Raw genomic sequence first — 17596 nt, 5'->3', positions numbered from 1 at the left:
AGCCAACAGGCCTTGGTATCTGCAAGATTTGTGGTGAACAGGGGTACTGTCCTGCAAGGAGAGGCAAGGACTTAATGTCTCCCAAGTTGGACAGCTGGTAGAGAGGACCAGGGCGACCACTCTAGACCACCACCTGTGTTGCAGGATCCATGCAGTATTGCGGGAGAAAAGATCCATGCAACCGGATGCATTGTAGTTGGTGCCTGCGGTTGCAGGGGAGTGACTCCTTCCCTCCAAGACTGATTCCTTCTTGTGCAGGCTGAAGACTCGTGGCCCTCAGAGGATGCACAGCCAGGGAAATGTTGCAGTTGCTGGAAGGACCCGGAGAAACAATGCTGCCCAGCAGACTCATTGCTGGACTTGCAGACTGTCATGCCTGGAGGGTCAAGTTGCAGTCCCAATGGCCAGAAGATGAAGTAAACACTGCAGAAGAGTCCTGCTACAATCTTGCACGTCAAATCTGAAGACCCACCCTGGAGGGAGACTCTAAATAGCCAAGGAAGGGGGACTGGTCACTTAGCAAAGTGACCACCTGTGAGGAGGGTGCTGTGATGTCACCTGCCTGCGCTGGCCACTCAGATGCTCCCAGGGAGCCTCCACTCACCTTGGATTCAAGATGGCAGAATCAAGTGGCTACCAGGCGGAGCTCTGGGCACCACCCTGGGGGTGGTGATGGACAGGGGAGTGGTTATTCCCCTTTCCATTGTCCAGTTTCGTGCCAGAGCTGGGACTGGGGTCCCTGCAGTGGTGCAAACTGGTTTATAGAAGGTGGGCACCAAATGTGCCCTTCAAAAAATACCAGTGGCTTGGGGAGGCTACCTCTCCCAAGCAATGAAACACCTATTTCCAAAGGGAGAGGGTGTTGCCGCCCTCTCCCAAAGGAAGTCCTTTGTTGTTCCTTCCTCTTCCTGAGCTGGTCAAGCAGCAGGAGATCAGAAACCTGTATGGGGGATGGCAGCAGTGCGGGCTGCCCAGAAAACTCCAAAAGACTGGTAGGAGCAAAGTTGGGGGTCCTCTAAGGAGCCCCCAGAGTGCATGGAATCATACAACCAATATGGGCAACAGCATTGGGGTATGATTTCGACATGTTTGATACTAAACATGGCCAGGTTCAGAGTTACCATTATGTAGCTGGACACAGGTGTCCAGTACACGGGTAAAATGGCTTCCCTGCACTTACGAAGTCCAGGAAAATGGAGCTGCAATTCATAGGGGCACCTCTGCTCATGCGGGGGTGCCCTCTCACACAGGTACTTGTTTCATTCCCGTCCTTTGGGCTAAGAAGGCCTGCCATAGGGATTACTTACAGTAATCTGGTGCAGTGACCTGCGGTGAAAGGGTGCACACACCTTTTCATGTAGGCTACAAAGGCAGGCCTGCAGATACTTTTTAAATTGGTTCCCATGGGTGGCATAACATGCTGCAGCCCATGGGGATCCCCTGGTGCCCCAATGCCCTGGGTACCATATACTAGGGACTTAGATGGAGGTACCAGTATGCCAATTATGGGGTGTGCTAAGTCCTAGGCAACCAAACTGAGAGGGGGAGAGAGCACAGCCACCCAGAAATGAAGGACAATAAGACTAAACTTGCCCAGTTGAGTCTTCATTGTCTAAGTGGAAATATCTGGAGATTCCATCTGCATTGGAGTGGGTACTCCCAGGTCTATATTCCACTGCATAGTCCATTCCCTGGAGGGATATAGACCAATTCAAAAGTTTGGGATTTTCACCTTTCATCTGTTTTAACCACAGGAGGGGCTTGCGGTCGGTTTAAACAATGAAGTCAGTGCCAAACAAGTATGGCCTCAGCTTCTTCAAAGCCCAGACCACACAAAGCCCTCCATCTCTATGGCTGACCAACGCTGTTCCCTGGGGGCGTCAACCTCCTGCTAATGAAAGCTACCGTTTGAGCCCGACCCTCATCATTTAGCACGATGAACTTCTTGGAGTAGCCAGGGCTTCTTAGTATAGGAGCAGAGCACATGGCCTGTTTAAAGGTAATCAAAATCTTTTTGGCAGCTAGCTGTCCATAAAAAATCTTTTGGTATCCTTTTAGAAATTAGGTCATTTAGAGCTGCTACAATGGAGCCATAGTTCTTAACAAAACTCCTGTAATACCCTGTCAGGCCTAGGAAGGCTCTAACTTGGGTTTGTGCAGTACAGGCAGTCCAATCCAGAATAGCATGGACTCTACCCTGTAGTGGCTGGATCTGGCCTCCACCTACTAGGTGGCCCAGATATACCACTTTCGCCTGCCCTATCTGGCACTTAGGGGCCTTGACAGTGAGGCCTGCCCTTTGAGGAGCCTCTAAAACATTCCCTAGGTGGACCAGGTGATCCTCCCAGGTGGGGCTAAAGACAGCTATGTCATCAAGTTAAGCTGCACTGAAGCTTTCCAATCCTTGGAGAACTTTATTCACCAGCCTCTGGAATGTAGCAGGTGTATTTTTCAACCCAAAGAGCATCACAGTGCAGCAATAGTGCCCACTAGGGGTGGAAAGTGTTGTTTTTGCTTTAGCATCCACTATTAACTTGATCTGCTAATATGCAGCAGTCAGATCAAAGGTGCTCAGATATTTGGCAGATGCCGGTGTATCAATAAGCTCACCTGCCCTAGGGATAGGATGAGCATCTGTTTTAGTAATAGTGTTGAGACCTCTGTAGTCTACATCAAACCTCATTTCCTTTTTTTCCATTCTGGGAGTGGGGTTTTGGGAAAAGCACTACAGGACTAGCCCAAGGGCTGTCTGACGGCTCACTGACTAACTCTAGCATCTTCTGAACTTCAAACTTGACACATTACCTGACATGATCAGGTTGCCTGTAAATCTTGCTTTCAACAAGCAAGCTGTTACCTGTTTCAATGGTGTGTTCACACCATGTGGTCTGATCAGGTGTCAGGGAGAACAGCTCTAAGAACTGTCCTAGGAGGTTTCTGCAGTCCTCTTTATGTGACTCAGAGGCAGTCTGCCAGTACAACCCCATCTACTTAGCCATGTGTTGAGGGAGACGAGGTCAGGGAGAGGGCCACTCTCCTCCTCCTGTCCATCAGCTGCCATGAGCAAGGTCATGTCAGACTTGCTATAGTAGGGTTTCAGGTGGTTCACATGAAGCACCCTGTGGGGGATCTTTGGAGTGCTAAGTCAACAAAGTAGGTGACCTCACCCTTTCTCTCCACAATAGAAGAGGGGACCTCTCCACTTGTCTTGGGAGTGCCATGGAATGAAAATGTCACTTACCCAGTGTACATCTGTTCGTGGCATTAGTCGCTGCAGATTCACATGTTTGGCACAGTCCGCTGCCTGGTGTTGGGCTCGGAGTATTACAAGTTGTTTTTCTTCGAAGAAGTCTTTTTGGTCACGGGACCGAAGGACTCCTCCCTCCTCGGCTCCATTGCGCATGGGCGTCGACTCCATCTTAGATTGTTTTCCCCGCAGAGGGTGAGGATGGAGTTGTTTGGTATAAATAGTGCCCATGCAATGGAGTGAATATGTATGTACGTTAAGAGTTTCTAATAATTATTTACAAATGTTCAGATGTTTAAGATTTATGATCTACTTCTAAACGGCTACAGGCTTCCCGGGGAGGTGGGAGGGTACATGTGAATCTGCAGCGACTAATGCCACGAACAGATGTACACTGGGTAAGTGACATTTTCAGTTCGATGGCATATGCTGCTGCAGATACACATGTTTGGCATAGACTATAAAGCAGTTACCTCCCCTAAAAGCGGTGGTTTAGCCTGTAGGAGTTGAAGTAGTTTGGAATAATGTTCTTAGTACAGCTTGGCCCACTGTAGCTTGTTGTGCATTTAGTACGTCTACACAGTAGTGTTTAGTAAACGTATGAGGCGTAGACCAGGTTGCAGCCTTACATATTTCGCTCATAGGAATGTTTCCTAGAAAGGCCATTGTAGCACCTTTCTTTCTGGTTGAGTGTGCCTTTGGTGTAATAGGCAATTCTCTTTTGGCTTTAAGATAGCATGTTTGAATGCATCTGACTATCCATCTAGCAATGCCTTGTTTAGAGATTGGATTTCCTATGTGTGGTTTTTGAAAAGCTATGAACAGTTGTTTTGTTTTCCTGATTAGCTTTGTTCTGTCAATGTAATACATTAGTGCTCTTTTGATGTCTAATGTATGTAGTGCCCTTTCAGCCACAGAATTTGGTTGTGGGAAGAACACTGGCAATTCTACTGTTTGATTTAAATGGAATGGTGAGATTACTTTTGGCAGAAATTTTGGATTTGTTCTTAGAACTATTTTATTGTTGTGTATTTGAATAAATGGTTCTTGTATGGTAAATGCCTGTATTTCACTTACTCTTCTGAGGGATGTGATTGCAATGAGAAATGCGACCTTCCAGGTTAGATATTGCATTTCACAGGAATGCATGGGTTCGAAAGGTGGACCCATGAGTCTTGTTAAAACGATGTTAAGATTCCATGAAGGAACTGGTGGTGTTCTTGGTGGTATAATTCTTTTTAGCCCTTCCATGAATGCTTTAATAACTGGTATTCTAAATAGAGACAATGAATGAGTAGTTTGTAGGTAAGCAGATATTGCTGCGAGGTGTATTTTTATAGATGAAAAAGCGAGATTTGCTTTTTGCAAATGTAGTAAGTATCCTACTATGTCTTTAGTAGAGGCATGTAATGGTTGTATTTGATTGGCATGGCAGTAGTAAACAAATCTTTTCCACTTAGATGCATAGCAGTGTCTAGTGGAAGGTTTTCTAGCTTGTTTTATGACCTCCATGCATTCTTGTGTGAGGTCTAAGTGTCCGAATTCTAGGATTTCAGGAGCCAAATTGCCAGATTCAATGATGCTGGGTTTGGATGCCTGATCTGTTGTTTGTGTTGTGTTAACAGATCTGGCCTGTTGGGTAGTTTGACATGCGGTACTAGTGAAAGGTCTAGTAGAGTTGTATACCAAGGTTGTCTTGCCCATGTGGGTGCTATCAGTATGAGTTTGAGTTGGTTTTGACTCAACTTGTTTACTAGATATGGAAGGAGAGGGAGAGGGGGAAAAGCGTACGCAAATATCCCTGACCAACTCATCCATAGAGCATTGCCTTGTGATTCGCGGTGTGGGTACCTGGATACGAAGTTTTGGCATTTTGAGTTTTCTTTTGTTGCGAACAAATCTATCTGGGGTGTTCCCCAAATTTGAAAGTACTTGTTCAGAACTTGGGGGTGAATTTCCCATTCGTGGACTTGTTGGTGGTCTCGCGAAAGGTTGTCTGCTAGTTGGTTTTGTATTCCTGGAATAAATTGTGCTATTAGGCGAATGTTGTTGTGAATCGCCCACTGCCAAATTTTTTGTGTTAGGAGGCACAATTGTGTTGAGTGTGTTCCTCCTTGTTTGTTTAAATAATACATTGTTGTCATGTTGTCTGTTTTGACAAGAATGTATTTGTGTGTTATTATGGGTTGGAAGGCTTTTAACGCTAGAAATACTGCTAACAGTTCTAGGTAATTGATATGAAATTTTGTTTCGTGTATATCCCATTGTCCTTGAATGCTGTGGTGATTGAGGTGTGCTCCCCACCCTGTCATGGAAGCATCTGTTGTTATAACGTATTGAGGCACTGGGTCCTGAAATGTCCGCCCTTTGTTTAAATTTTTGCTGTTCCACCATAGAAGCGAGAGGTATGTTTGGCGGTCTACCAACACCAGATTTTGAAGTTGACCCTGTGCCTGTGACCATTGTGATGCTAGACACTGTTGTAAGGGTCGCATGTGTAGTCTTGCGTTTGGGACAATGGCTATGCATGATGACATCATGCCTAGAAGTTTTAGCACATGTTTTGCTTGTATCTTTTGGTTTGGAAACATAGCACTTATTACCTTGTGGAATGCCTGCACTCTTTGTGGACTTGGAGTGGCAATTCCTTTTGATGTATTGATGGTTGCTCCTAGATATTGTTGTGTTTGACACGGTTCTAGGTGTGATTTTGTATAGTTGATGGAAAACCCCAGTTTGTGAAGGGTTTGTATGACAAATGTGGTGTCGTTTGCGCATTTTTTTACTGTGTTGGTCTTGATTAGCCAATCGTCTAGGTAAGGGAACACATGTATCTGTTGTCTCCTCATGTGTGCTGCTACTACTGCTAGACATTTTGTGAACACTCTTGGTGCAGTTGTTATTCCGAATGGCAACACCTTGAATTGGTAATGTATTCCTTTGAATACGAACCGTAGGTACTTTCTGTGAGAAGGGTGTATTGGTATATGAAAGTACGCATCCTTTAGGTCTAATGTGGTCATGTAATCTTGCTGTTTGAGCAGTGGAATGATGTCTTGTAGTGTGACCATGTGAAAATGGTCCGATATGATGTAGGTATTTAGTGTCCTGAGATCTAATATTGGTCTTAATGTTTTGTCTTTTTTTGGAATTAGAAAGTACAGGGAGTAAACTCCTGTGTTTTTTTGTTGTACTGGTACTAACTCTATTGCATCCTTTTGCAGTAGTGCTTGAACTTCTAGTCCTAAAAGTTCTAAATGTTGTGGTGACATTTTGCGTGTTTTGGGGGGGATGTTTGGTGGGAAGTTGTGGAATTCTATGCAATAGCCATGTTGGATTATTGCTAATACCCAATTGTCTGTTGTAATCTGTTGCCAAGATTGGTAGAATTGGCTTAGTCTTCCCCCACTGGTGTTGAGTGAAGGGGTTGCGTGACTTGAAAGTCACTGTTTAGGTGGAGGTGTTTTTGGAGTCTGGAATCTTCCCCTACTCCTTGGGAATTGACCCCCCCCGATATCCCCTGAAACCTCCCCTTTGGAAGGAACCCTGATATGGTGTGGTTCTTGTTTGTTGGCTGGTGGTGTCTGTGGGTTGGCCACGAAACCCCCCTCTAAATGGAGTTTTTCTGAAAGAGCCTCTGCTCTGCGGGGAGTAGAGTGCGCCCATGGCCTTGGCCGTGTCTGTGTCCTTTTTAAGTTTTTCAATGGCTGTATCCACTTCAGAGCCAAAAAGTTGTTTCTCGTTGAAGGGCATATTAAGGACAGCCTGCTGGATTTCAGGTTTGAAGCCTGAAGTGCGTAGCCAAGCGTGTCTCCTTATGGTGACAGCAGTGTTGACTGTTCTTGCTGCAGTATCGGCTGCGTCTAGTGAAGAGCGGATTTGATTGTTTGAGATCGTTTGTCCCTCTTCCACTATTTGCTGCGCCCTTTTTTGGTATTCCTGGGGAAGATGGTCTACGAGAAGTTGCATCTCGTCCCAGTGTGCGCGGTCATATCTGGCCAGCAGCGCTTGTGAATTTGCGATGCGCCACTGGTTGGCTGCCTGTGATGCTACTCTTTTCCCTGCCGCATCAAATTTTCGGCTTTCTTTGTCCGGAGGTGGGGCGTCGCCAGATGTATGTGAATTTGCTCTCTTGCGAGCTGCCCCTACTACCACGGAGTCAGGTGGTAACTGCGAAGTAATAAACACTGGGTCTGTGGGTGGTGGTTTGTATTTCTTATCCACCCTTGGGGTGATGGCTCTTGATTTTACGGGCTCTTCAAAAATTTGTTTTGCGTGCCGTAACATCCCTGGTAGCATTGGGAGACATTGATATTGGCTGTGTGTAGCCGAGAGGGTGTTAAATAAAAAATCATCCTCTATAGGATCGGAATGCAGTTGGACATTGTGGAATTCTGCTGCCCTAGCCACCAGTTGCGAGTATGAGGTACTGTCCTCTGGCGGTGACGGCTTTGTGGGGTATGAGTCGGGATCATTGTCCGGCACTGGGGTGTCATACAGGTCCCAAGCGTCTTGATCCTGATCGTCATGACTTATGGTAGTTTGCGCTGGTGAGTGCATTTGTGGCGGTGTTTGTGCCGGCGATGCCTGTGGTGGAGAGGGCGGAGGCGTGACTTTTTTAACCACTTTGGCTTGTGGTTGTGCGTCATCCTTTGGAAGTCCGATCCTTCTTTTCCTCATGATTGGGGGAAGGGTTGATATCTTCCCTGTGTCGTGCTGGATGTACAGTCTCTTTTGTGTGTAGTCCGATTCTACACTTTGGAGCTCTTGTCCAAATCTGTGCATTTGGCCACTTATTCCTTGTTCCTCTGAGTAGGATGAAGGTGTGGTATTTTTCGGCGCCGAGAGAGAATCTTTTTTCGGTTTCGGCACCGACAGAATTTTGTTCCTTTCGGCATGGATTCTCGGTGCCGATGTTTTTCGGTGCCGGTATCTTGTTTTTGTCTCTCGGAGCCGCTTTCTCGGCTCCGAGGTTGCTCCATGGCGGTCCCTCGACCGGAGTCGGGTGTCTTCGCTATGGGCGTGCCCTTTTTCGGCGCCTTCGACGGGTCGCCTGTTTTATGGGTCGAGCCATGGCCTGTTGGCAGTGGCGTCCCCTGGGCTTTCGGTTTGTCGATGGATTTACTTTTCGACGTCTTACTCACAGTTTGTTGCTGTTGTTCGACGTCGGAGTCTCCGGATTCTGATTTCCGGAACCGAGAATGTTTCCTCTTCCTCGTCGAAACGTTGTTTTGTCGACGTGGACGCCATTTGTTGACGCCTGGCTCTTCGGTCCCGGAGTGTTTTTCTGGACCGGAAGGCTCGACAGGCTTCACAGGTATCCTCCTTGTGCTCGGGGGACAAGCACAAGTTACAGACCAAGTGCTGATCTGTATAAGGATACTTACTGTGACATTTTGGGCAGAAACGAAACGGGGTCCGTTCCATCGGCTTCGATGTCGCACGCGGTCGGGCCGACCAGGCCCCGATGGGGGATCGAAACTACCCCAAAGTCTTCCGATGATCGGTGTCGATGTACCTAACTATCCCGATACCGAACGGAACAATACCGAAGCTTTCTTCCGAGATTCTGACTAACTTTCCGAACCGAAACACGGAGCGAAAAGGAATACGTCCGAACCCGACAGCGGAAAAAAACAATCTAAGATGGAGTCGACGCCCATGCGCAATGGAGCCGAGGAGGGAGGAGTCCTTCGGTCCCGTGAGCAAAAAGACTTCTTCGAAGAAAAACAACTTGTAATACTCCGAGCCCAACACCAGGCAGCGGACTGTGCCAAACATGTGTATCTGCAGCAACATATGCCATCGAACGCCACATTTTCTGTCCTGGCTAGTATACATTCAGTACAGCCTTCTAATCATGCCATTGCTTCTGCAACTCTTGGCTGGCCTGAAGGTTTTTATTGGCCCTCGTCATATACTCAGCCGTACTTGATCCAAGCACATAATCCAAAATGTCTTGTTTGGGAGGCTTCAGAGGTTGTTCCAAGCCTTCTCTAACAAGATCAAAGGTACCCCTAACAGGGTGCCCAAACCGAAGTTCAAATGGGCTGCAGCCCACACCCTTCTGAGGAACCTACCAACAGGATAAGAGGCGGCATGGTAACAGAACATCACACCTCCTTCTGAGCTTCTCTGAGACGCCCATTATTATACGCTGGAGAGTTTTATTAAAGATCTCAACTAAGCCATTTGTTTGGGGGTGATAAGGAGTGGTGAACATGTAAGTAACATCACACTTTCCACATGGCTTTCAGATAAGCAGACATTAGGTTTGCACCCGTGTGATACCACCTCTTTAGGAAAACACACCCTTGAAAAGATATCAAGGAGGGCTTTTGCCACTGCAGTAGCTGTAGTAGTCCTAAGAGGAATGGCCTATGGGTACCATGCCGCCTGTCTTGCCACTGGGTTGACATGTGAGACGGGAGCGACAAAGCTCCTTTTTATCTTCAGACATGTGGGGCCAGTGAAAGTGAGGGCCAAGCCTGCCAAAGTCTTGCTTTGCCCCAAATGACCTGCCAGAGGAATATCATATGCTAAGGTCAACAGAAACTCCCTAAACGTCAGAGGGATTGTGGGGTTCTCTGGGGTGAACAAAGTGAAGGCAATGCAGAAGAGGACCCTGTTGCTATGGGATAGTATTATACTTTAAGATTGGCTGCGCACTGGCATCAAGTCGGATGTGGCACCAAGTTAATACCAGTGGCTGAGATTTAATAAAGCATTCCATCCATCACTTTTTTGTATATTTCACTGTGGCTCGCTGGCCAAGAAGCAGCCTCTGGAAGGTCCAAGAACTCATTCTACCAGAGCTAAGACTGGTACTCTTGTATTGGCATGCAGAGTCTGGTTCTTGATATCGGTCAGGCTGCAACATGGGCATAAGTGCACAAATTAACAAAGCCCTGCTGCCTTGAAGGCTAGGTCCAACTGGAAGGAAATTTCAACTGTCCTGCAGAATTTGTCTGATCCAACACCACATTCACTCCATCTTGGAGGAGACACTATTCTGGTATCTATGTGTCGAGGTATCCATCAGAAAACTTTACTCACACTAAGTAATTTTCTTTCTTGTGGATACTGTAATCACAGATTACTCATTGCTTGTTCTTTTCTATGGAATGGACTCTCTAACACCTAAAAAAGTCCAAAGTTTGGTGTGTGCATTGATCATCATTTGTTCATGTCCAGTGACTGACAACAGAGAGAAGGGATGGTGCACTCTGCTCTACTCTGTAATTTCTTGGGAGGTATGGAGTCAACACAGAGTTGCACTATACCACCTAGTGACGCACAGCAGCATTGCTAGTGGGAGCTTTCCGGATCCAGTTTGGAGCCTGGGGAATATTCTAAGGCAGTGGTTCCCAACCTTTTGACTTCTGCGGACCCCCACTTTATTATTACTGGGATCCCCCCAATGAATCATTATTGAAATCCGGGCCCCCCCCCTCGACTGAGGCATTACTGAAAGCAGGGGACATAATCTGTTAATATTATTTAGTTTTCTAAGCAGTCGCGGACCCCCAGAGGAGGCTTTGCGGACCTCCAGAGGTTCCCGGACCACATGTTGGGAACCATTGTTCTAAGGAGAGGAATCAATGGTTACAAGTATCAATCAAAACTCAAGGATTTTAGGAGCCACATTAAAATATTCACTGGGTTGCCACATGGAACATCGTGAGATATGAACACCCGTGTGGCACAGCCAACATTAAAACAATAACAAAATCTTACAGGATAATGGGTATTCTAGGACCACGTCTGATTGGGGAAATTAATACATAAATATCCCATGCCAATCAACACGTGGGAGTCTCTTCCTTGATCCTGCCCCATGGTTCCTGGAAGGCAAGTCTGGCCATGTTCTAGGAAAGAAACCAGGTTACTAAAAGCTCTTCTTTTACTAATTTTGCTCCCATTTGTGAATGGTCTGACTCTGCATTGTGTATCTGCCACAGTGTTGGTGTACTGGGCTATTGAGTCTATCCAGTTTTAAAGATCAGGACCAATATTTAATTCTCTCTCACTTTTCCAGCTAAATCACTGGTTTGGGGTTGTCTATCATAATTCGGATAACCATGCCTTTGTGTGACTGAAAAGATTTGAAGTTAGGCCCAGTATTTACAACTCAATAAGAATATCATCTTAAAAGATTTTGAAGGGTGTTTTTTGGCAGAAAATTAATTCTCGTTGTGTGTGACCCACACAATACAGTAATTATGATCTTGAAGGGGTACAACTTTGAAAAGGGTCTTCCTGTAATTAATGTAGGTGATGCCTACCTGTCATGTGTCAACAAAGTCTTTGACAAAAAAATACTACCTCCTCCAACTCCACAAGAGCCTAGGACTATCTTCTAATTAGACTCTTTTGGAACATTATATAGACCGGCAGAATTAAATCTGTGAAAGCATGGTGCCAGTGAGATGAGGGTGGTTCCCTCAGTACCATGGTCCTAGCCAACAACTGTGTTGGCTAACCCACGACATGGTTGCTCCTACTTTATGGCTGTCTTCTCAGATTCATGATGTGGGTTCCCCATGACAGGGTGTAGTTACACCAGACAGTTACTTCCATAACGCTCTTTTTCTTGGATACTCATTTATAAGCAGATTACTTAAAAAGGCTCCTCCGGGCTGGTAGGTAGTGACATAAGCCTTCATCATAGCTCCGCCCCACCACAAGACCGAACGATACAGGCGTCCGGTCTACATACTAACGTCAGTTTTCCTTTTTTATCCACACTATCAGACACTCAATTAACAAGACCGGCATGATAACTGGCAGTGAGCAAATCGAACGTGGAAGTTTTTACACCAACAAAAATCCACTCTCCATAACAGTGAAGTAGCAGCTGAGGATATGCTAGTAGACGGAGTACCCAATAGAAAGTGTTAAAGGAAAGTAACTTTTCCTCTTGTGAAGAGTTATTTTATCTGCAGATTCCTCACCCTCCCTCTGGACCTAAGAATCAATGCAGAACAATGACTGATGTTTGAACTTAGAACACCCCTAGCTTAAACTGCAGTCATAGCCTTTTCTTATGTGGACTGAGCTCTAAGGCAACAGGGGATCCTTCTTGGCCAGGGCATAAACTTGGACCTGCACATGAAAATACACAGACCTCTACATCTACAAGAGCTGAGCAATGTGTCCTTATTTAGAATTTAACTTTCTGAAGGAGCCAGGCCAAGGTCTAAGTCTTTTTTTTTTTAGGACAACGAAAAAACATTAACATCCCACTCCTCGTTCTGATTCAGGTGCTATCTTGGCTGCACCGTTTGCATGTAAATCAAATTAGCTTTAAAGAGCATTTGCAAATGATCTGAGGAAACAGACAAGAACACTTTGGACGAAGAGGGAGGAACATCTTGAAAGGGAAGGTCACAGGCAACTTGGATAATTTGAAGAACAATGATTTGAAATAAGTGAGCAGCACTGAGATGGAAAACTGCCGGCTACACCTCCCACCAGGCCCTCACAATCTCATGTGAACTGAAAAGATTCTGTGGCAGTACCAGGTGAAGAGTAAGATTGAGGCCCTCTTCTCCCTTTAGCACCGACTTTGACCGTGAAATCTAAAAATGTCTGCATCAGAGTAGTTGCATCAACTGTTACCAGTTGCTGCGAGGCCAAGATGGCGACCGGAGGAGCCACCTAAATCGGAGCTCTGCGCACGGCCGACCAAATATCCTGTTATATCCACACCAACCAGCTCCTCATCTCCTCTTTTCGTTGCCCCCTGACCTCATCTGTCCCTCTGGGCTAGACTGGCGGCGCTGCTTGGAGCGTTGCACGTTTGGGCTTTCATCGCTGGTGTGTAGTCGGGCCCGTGAGGAGCGGTGGAACAGTGCTGGCGAGGCCTGCGCAATTGAGACTTTTTATGCAGTTCTCCACCACGCAGGGTCAGCTCTGCGGGGGATTGCTGGACTGCTCTGTGCTGAGCGGGAAGATCTGGCAGCAGTGTTCGGAAAATAGGAGGTGAGGAGGATCGGCTAGTGGGGCACTGGCTGGAGTGCGGTGCACTGAGAAGGGAGCAGGCCCAGAAGGGCGATTTCCGCAATTATCAATTACGCCATACCGGAGCGAGAGGAAATACGCCCGAACCCAACAGCGGAAAGGAAACAATCTAACAACAGAGTCGATACCCATGCGCAGTAGGACCGAGAGGAGGAGTCACTTGATCCCCTGACTCCGAAAAGACTTCTTCGAAGAATAACAACTTGTAACACTCAGAGACCAACACTAGATGGCGTCATAATGCATAGCATGTGTATCTGCAGCTACACATGCCATCGAACACACACACATACATATATATATATATGGAAAATGTCACTTACCCAATGTACATCTGTTCGTGGCATGTTGCGCTGCAGATTCACATGCTGTACACTGTTCCTGCCATCTAGTGATGGGCTCTGAGTGTTACAAGTAGTTTTTCTTCGAAGAAGTCTTTTCGAGTCACGGGACTGAGTGACTCCTCCCTTTCGGCACCATTGGGCATGGGCATTGACTCCAACTTAGACTGTTTTCCCCACAAAGGGTGAGGTAGGAGTTGTTGAAGTAAGGATACTAGAGGTGCCCATGCCATGGAGTAGATATGTATGTACATAGTGTGTAGTAAAGTTATATTTATTTACATATTTACAATTTACATGCAACTAAAACAGCTACAGGCTCCAGGGGAGGGCGCATGTGATTCTGCAGCGCAACATGCCACAAACAGATGTACACTGGGTTTAAGTGACATTTTCCGTTCGATGGCATGTGTAGCTGCAGATACACATGCTGTGCATTACAGACTATAAAGCAGTAATCTCCCCAAAAGCGGTGGTCAGCCTGTAGGAGTTGAAGTTGTTTGAAATAATGTTCTTAATAGAGCCTGTTCTACTGTAGCTTGTTGTGTTGCTAACACATCTACACAGTAATGCTTAGTAAATGTATGGGGCGTAGACCAGGTGGCTGCCTTACAAATCTCTGTCATTGGTATATTACCAAGAAAAGCCATTGTGGCGCCTTTCTTTCTAGTGGAGTGTGCCCTCGGTGTAATGGGTAATTCTCTTTTAGCTTTAAGGTAACAGGTTTGAACGCATTTAACTATCCATCTGGCAATGCCCTGTTTGGATATAGGGTTACCTGCATGAGGTTTTTGGAAAGCTACAAACAATTGTTTTGTTTTACTAAATTGTTTTGTTCTGTCAATGTAATACATTAGCGCTCTTTTTATGTCTAATGTATGCAATGCTCTTTCCGCTACTGAGTCTGGTAGTGGAAAGGAGACAGTTCCACAGTTTGGTTTAGATGGAACTGTGATACGACTTTTGGTAAAAATTTTGGATTTGTACGGAGAGCCACTTTGTGTTTATGTATTTGTATAAAGGGTTCTTGAATAGTAAACGCCTGTCTTTCACTAACTCTTCGAAGTGATGTGATGGCTATTAGAAAGGCTACTTTCCAAGTCAAAAATTGGATTTGACAAGAATGCATGGGTTTAAATTGTGGGCCCATGAGTCGTGTTAATACAATATTACGATTCCACAAAGGTACTGGTGGTGTCCTTGGGGGTATGATTCTTTTCAGTCCTTACATAAAGGCTTTAATAACTGGGATTCTAAAAAGCGATTTTGTATGCTTAATCTGCAGATAAGCAGATATTGCAGTGAGATGGATTTTAATGGAAGAGAAAGCTAGATTGGACTTTTGTAAGTGTAGTAAATAACTTACAATGTTTTGTGTGGAGGCGTCTAATGGCATAATTTGATTAGCCTGGCAGTAGCAAACAAACCTTTTCCATTAGTTAGCGTAACAATGTCTTGTTGTGGGTTTTCTTGCTTGTTTAATGACCTCAATACACTCTTTTGAAAGGTTTAGATATCCAAATTCTAAGACTTCAGGAGCCAGATTGCTAGGTTGAGCGATGCTGGATTCGGGTGTCTCATCGGTTGTGTTGTGTTAACAGATCTGGTCTGTTTGGTAGTTTTATGTGGGGTACTACAGATAGGTCCAAAAGTATGGTGTACCAGTGTTGGCAAGCCCACGTTGGTGTGACAAGTATTAGTTTGAGTTTGTTTTGACTCCGTTTGTTGACCAGATAAGGAATGAGCAGGAGAGGGGGAAAAGCGTAAGCAAATATCCCCGACCAGTTGATCCATAGAGCATTGCCCTTGGACTGAGGGTGTGGATATCTGGACGCAAAGTTTTGGCATTTTGCGTTTTCTTTTGTTGCAAACAGATCTATGTTTGGTGTCCCCCCAGCGGTGGAAGTGATGTAGAATCTGGGGATGTATTTCCCACTCGTGAGTTTGCTGGTGATCTCGACTGAGATTGTCGGCTAACTGATTGTGAATGCCTGGTACCTTATGTGCTAGTAGGCGAATGTTGTTGTGGATTGCCTAATGCCAGATTTTTTGTGCTAAGAGACACAGCTGTGACGAGTGTGTCCCCCCCTATTTGTTTAGATAATACATTGTTGTCATTGTCAGTTTTGACAAGAATGTGTTTGTGGGCTAGAAGGGGTTGAAAGGCTTTTAGTGCTAGAAAGACTGCTAACAAGTTCTAAGTGATTTATGTGGAGTTGATTTTGCGGATTGTCCCACTGACCTTGTATGCTGTGATTGTTGAGGTGTGCTCCCCACCCAATCATGGATGAGTCCGTTGTGATAATGGCATGTGGCACTGGGTCTTGAAAAGGCCGCCCCTGGTTTAAATATACAGGGTTCCACCATTGAAGCGAAGTGTGTGTTTGGCGGTCTATCAACACTAGATCTTGGAGTTGACCCTGTGCCTGCGTCCATTGTTTTGCTAGGCACTGTTGTAAGGGCCGCATGTGTAGCCTTGCGTTTGGGACAATAGCTATGCATGAGGACATCATGCCTAGCAGCTTCATCACAAACTGGACCGTGTAGTGTTGGTTTGGTTGCATGCTTGATATTGTATTTTGAAAGGACTGAACTCTTTGTGGACTTGGAGTGGCAGTTGCTCTTTGTGTGTTGAGTGTTGCTCCCAAGTATTGTTATATTTGGGATGGTTGTAAATGAGATTTTTGGTAATTTATAGAAAACCGTAGTCTGTGTAGAGTATCTATTACGTATTGCGTGTGAACGTGACATTGTCGTTGAGTGTTGGCTTTTATTAGCCAATCGTCCAGATATGGGAATACGTGCATGTAATGTCTCCTTATATGAGCTGCTACTACAGCTAGGCATTTTGTAAATACCCTGGGGGCTGTTATTCCAAACGGCAACACCTTGAATTGCTAATGTTTGCCTTGTATTAAAAACCTGAGGTATTTCCTGTGAGATGGATGGATGGGTATGTGAAAATACGCATCCTTGAGATCCAGTGATGTCATGTATTCCCCTTGTTTTAGTAAGGGGACTACGTCCTGAAGTGTTACCATGTGGAAATGATCTGATTTGATGAAGAGATTCAGTGTTCTGAGATCTAAGATCGGCCTTAACGTTTTGTCTTTTTTTGGAATGAGGAAATACACCTGTTCCTTTCTGGTGATAGGGTACTAGCTCTATGGCTTGTTTTGCTAGCAGTGCTTAGACCTATTACAAATAGAGGTCCAAGTGTTGTTGAGACATCTTGTGCGGTTTTGGGGGAACATCTGGTGGGAATGTTGTGAACTCTATGCAGTAACCATGTTGGATAATTGATAGGACCCACGTGTCTGTGGTAATGTGTCCAATTGTGGTTGTATTTGGTTAATCTCCCCCCCCCCGGTGACGTGTTGAGGGAACTATGACATTGAAGTCACTGCTTGCTAGGGGTTGGCTTGGAAGGCTGGAATTTCCCTCTCCCCCTTGTAACTGTCATCTGTAGGAACCACGAAACCCCCCCCCTCTGGTACTGAGACTGGTAGGTGGGTTTTGTTTGGGAGGTGGATGGTGACTCGAAAAGACTTCAGAGAAAAACAACTTCTAACACTCCGAGCCCAACACTAGATGGCAGGAACAGTGCACAGCATGTGTATCTGCAGCTACACATGCCATCGAATATATATGGAAAATGTCACTTACCCAGTGTACATCTGTTCGTGGCATTAGTCGCTGCAGATTCACATGCTGTGCACATCCCGCCATCTGGTGTTGGGCTCGGAGTGTTACAAGTTGTTTTTCTTCGAAGAAGTCTTTTTCGAGTCACGAGACCGAGGGACTCCTCCCATTTCGACTCCATTGCGCATGGGCGTCGACTCCATCTTAGATTGTTTTGCCCGCAGAGGGTGAGGTAGGAGTTGTGTATGCTAGTAATAGTGCCCATGCAATGGAGTGAATACGTATGTACATAATGAAGTTTAAAGTAATATATTTACAAATTTCCAAATGTTCAATATCAACT

The 17596-nt window shown here is 45.6% G+C and overlaps 1 protein-coding gene across 5 annotated transcripts in view; it reads right to left on the bottom strand.

Moving 5' to 3' along the window:
• The window catches only part of BRD3 (bromodomain containing 3), a 506564-nt gene that overhangs the window by 24473 nt on the left and 464495 nt on the right, over positions 1 to 17596 (bottom strand). The window lies entirely within an intron of this gene.

Source organism: Pleurodeles waltl, chromosome 6 (assembly GCF_031143425.1).
Source record: "Pleurodeles waltl isolate 20211129_DDA chromosome 6, aPleWal1.hap1.20221129, whole genome shotgun sequence".
NCBI classification, from domain to species: Eukaryota; Metazoa; Chordata; class Amphibia; order Caudata; family Salamandridae; genus Pleurodeles; species Pleurodeles waltl.
Note: the sequence above shows the minus strand (reverse complement) of the source record. Positions and strands in the feature narration are given on the sequence as shown.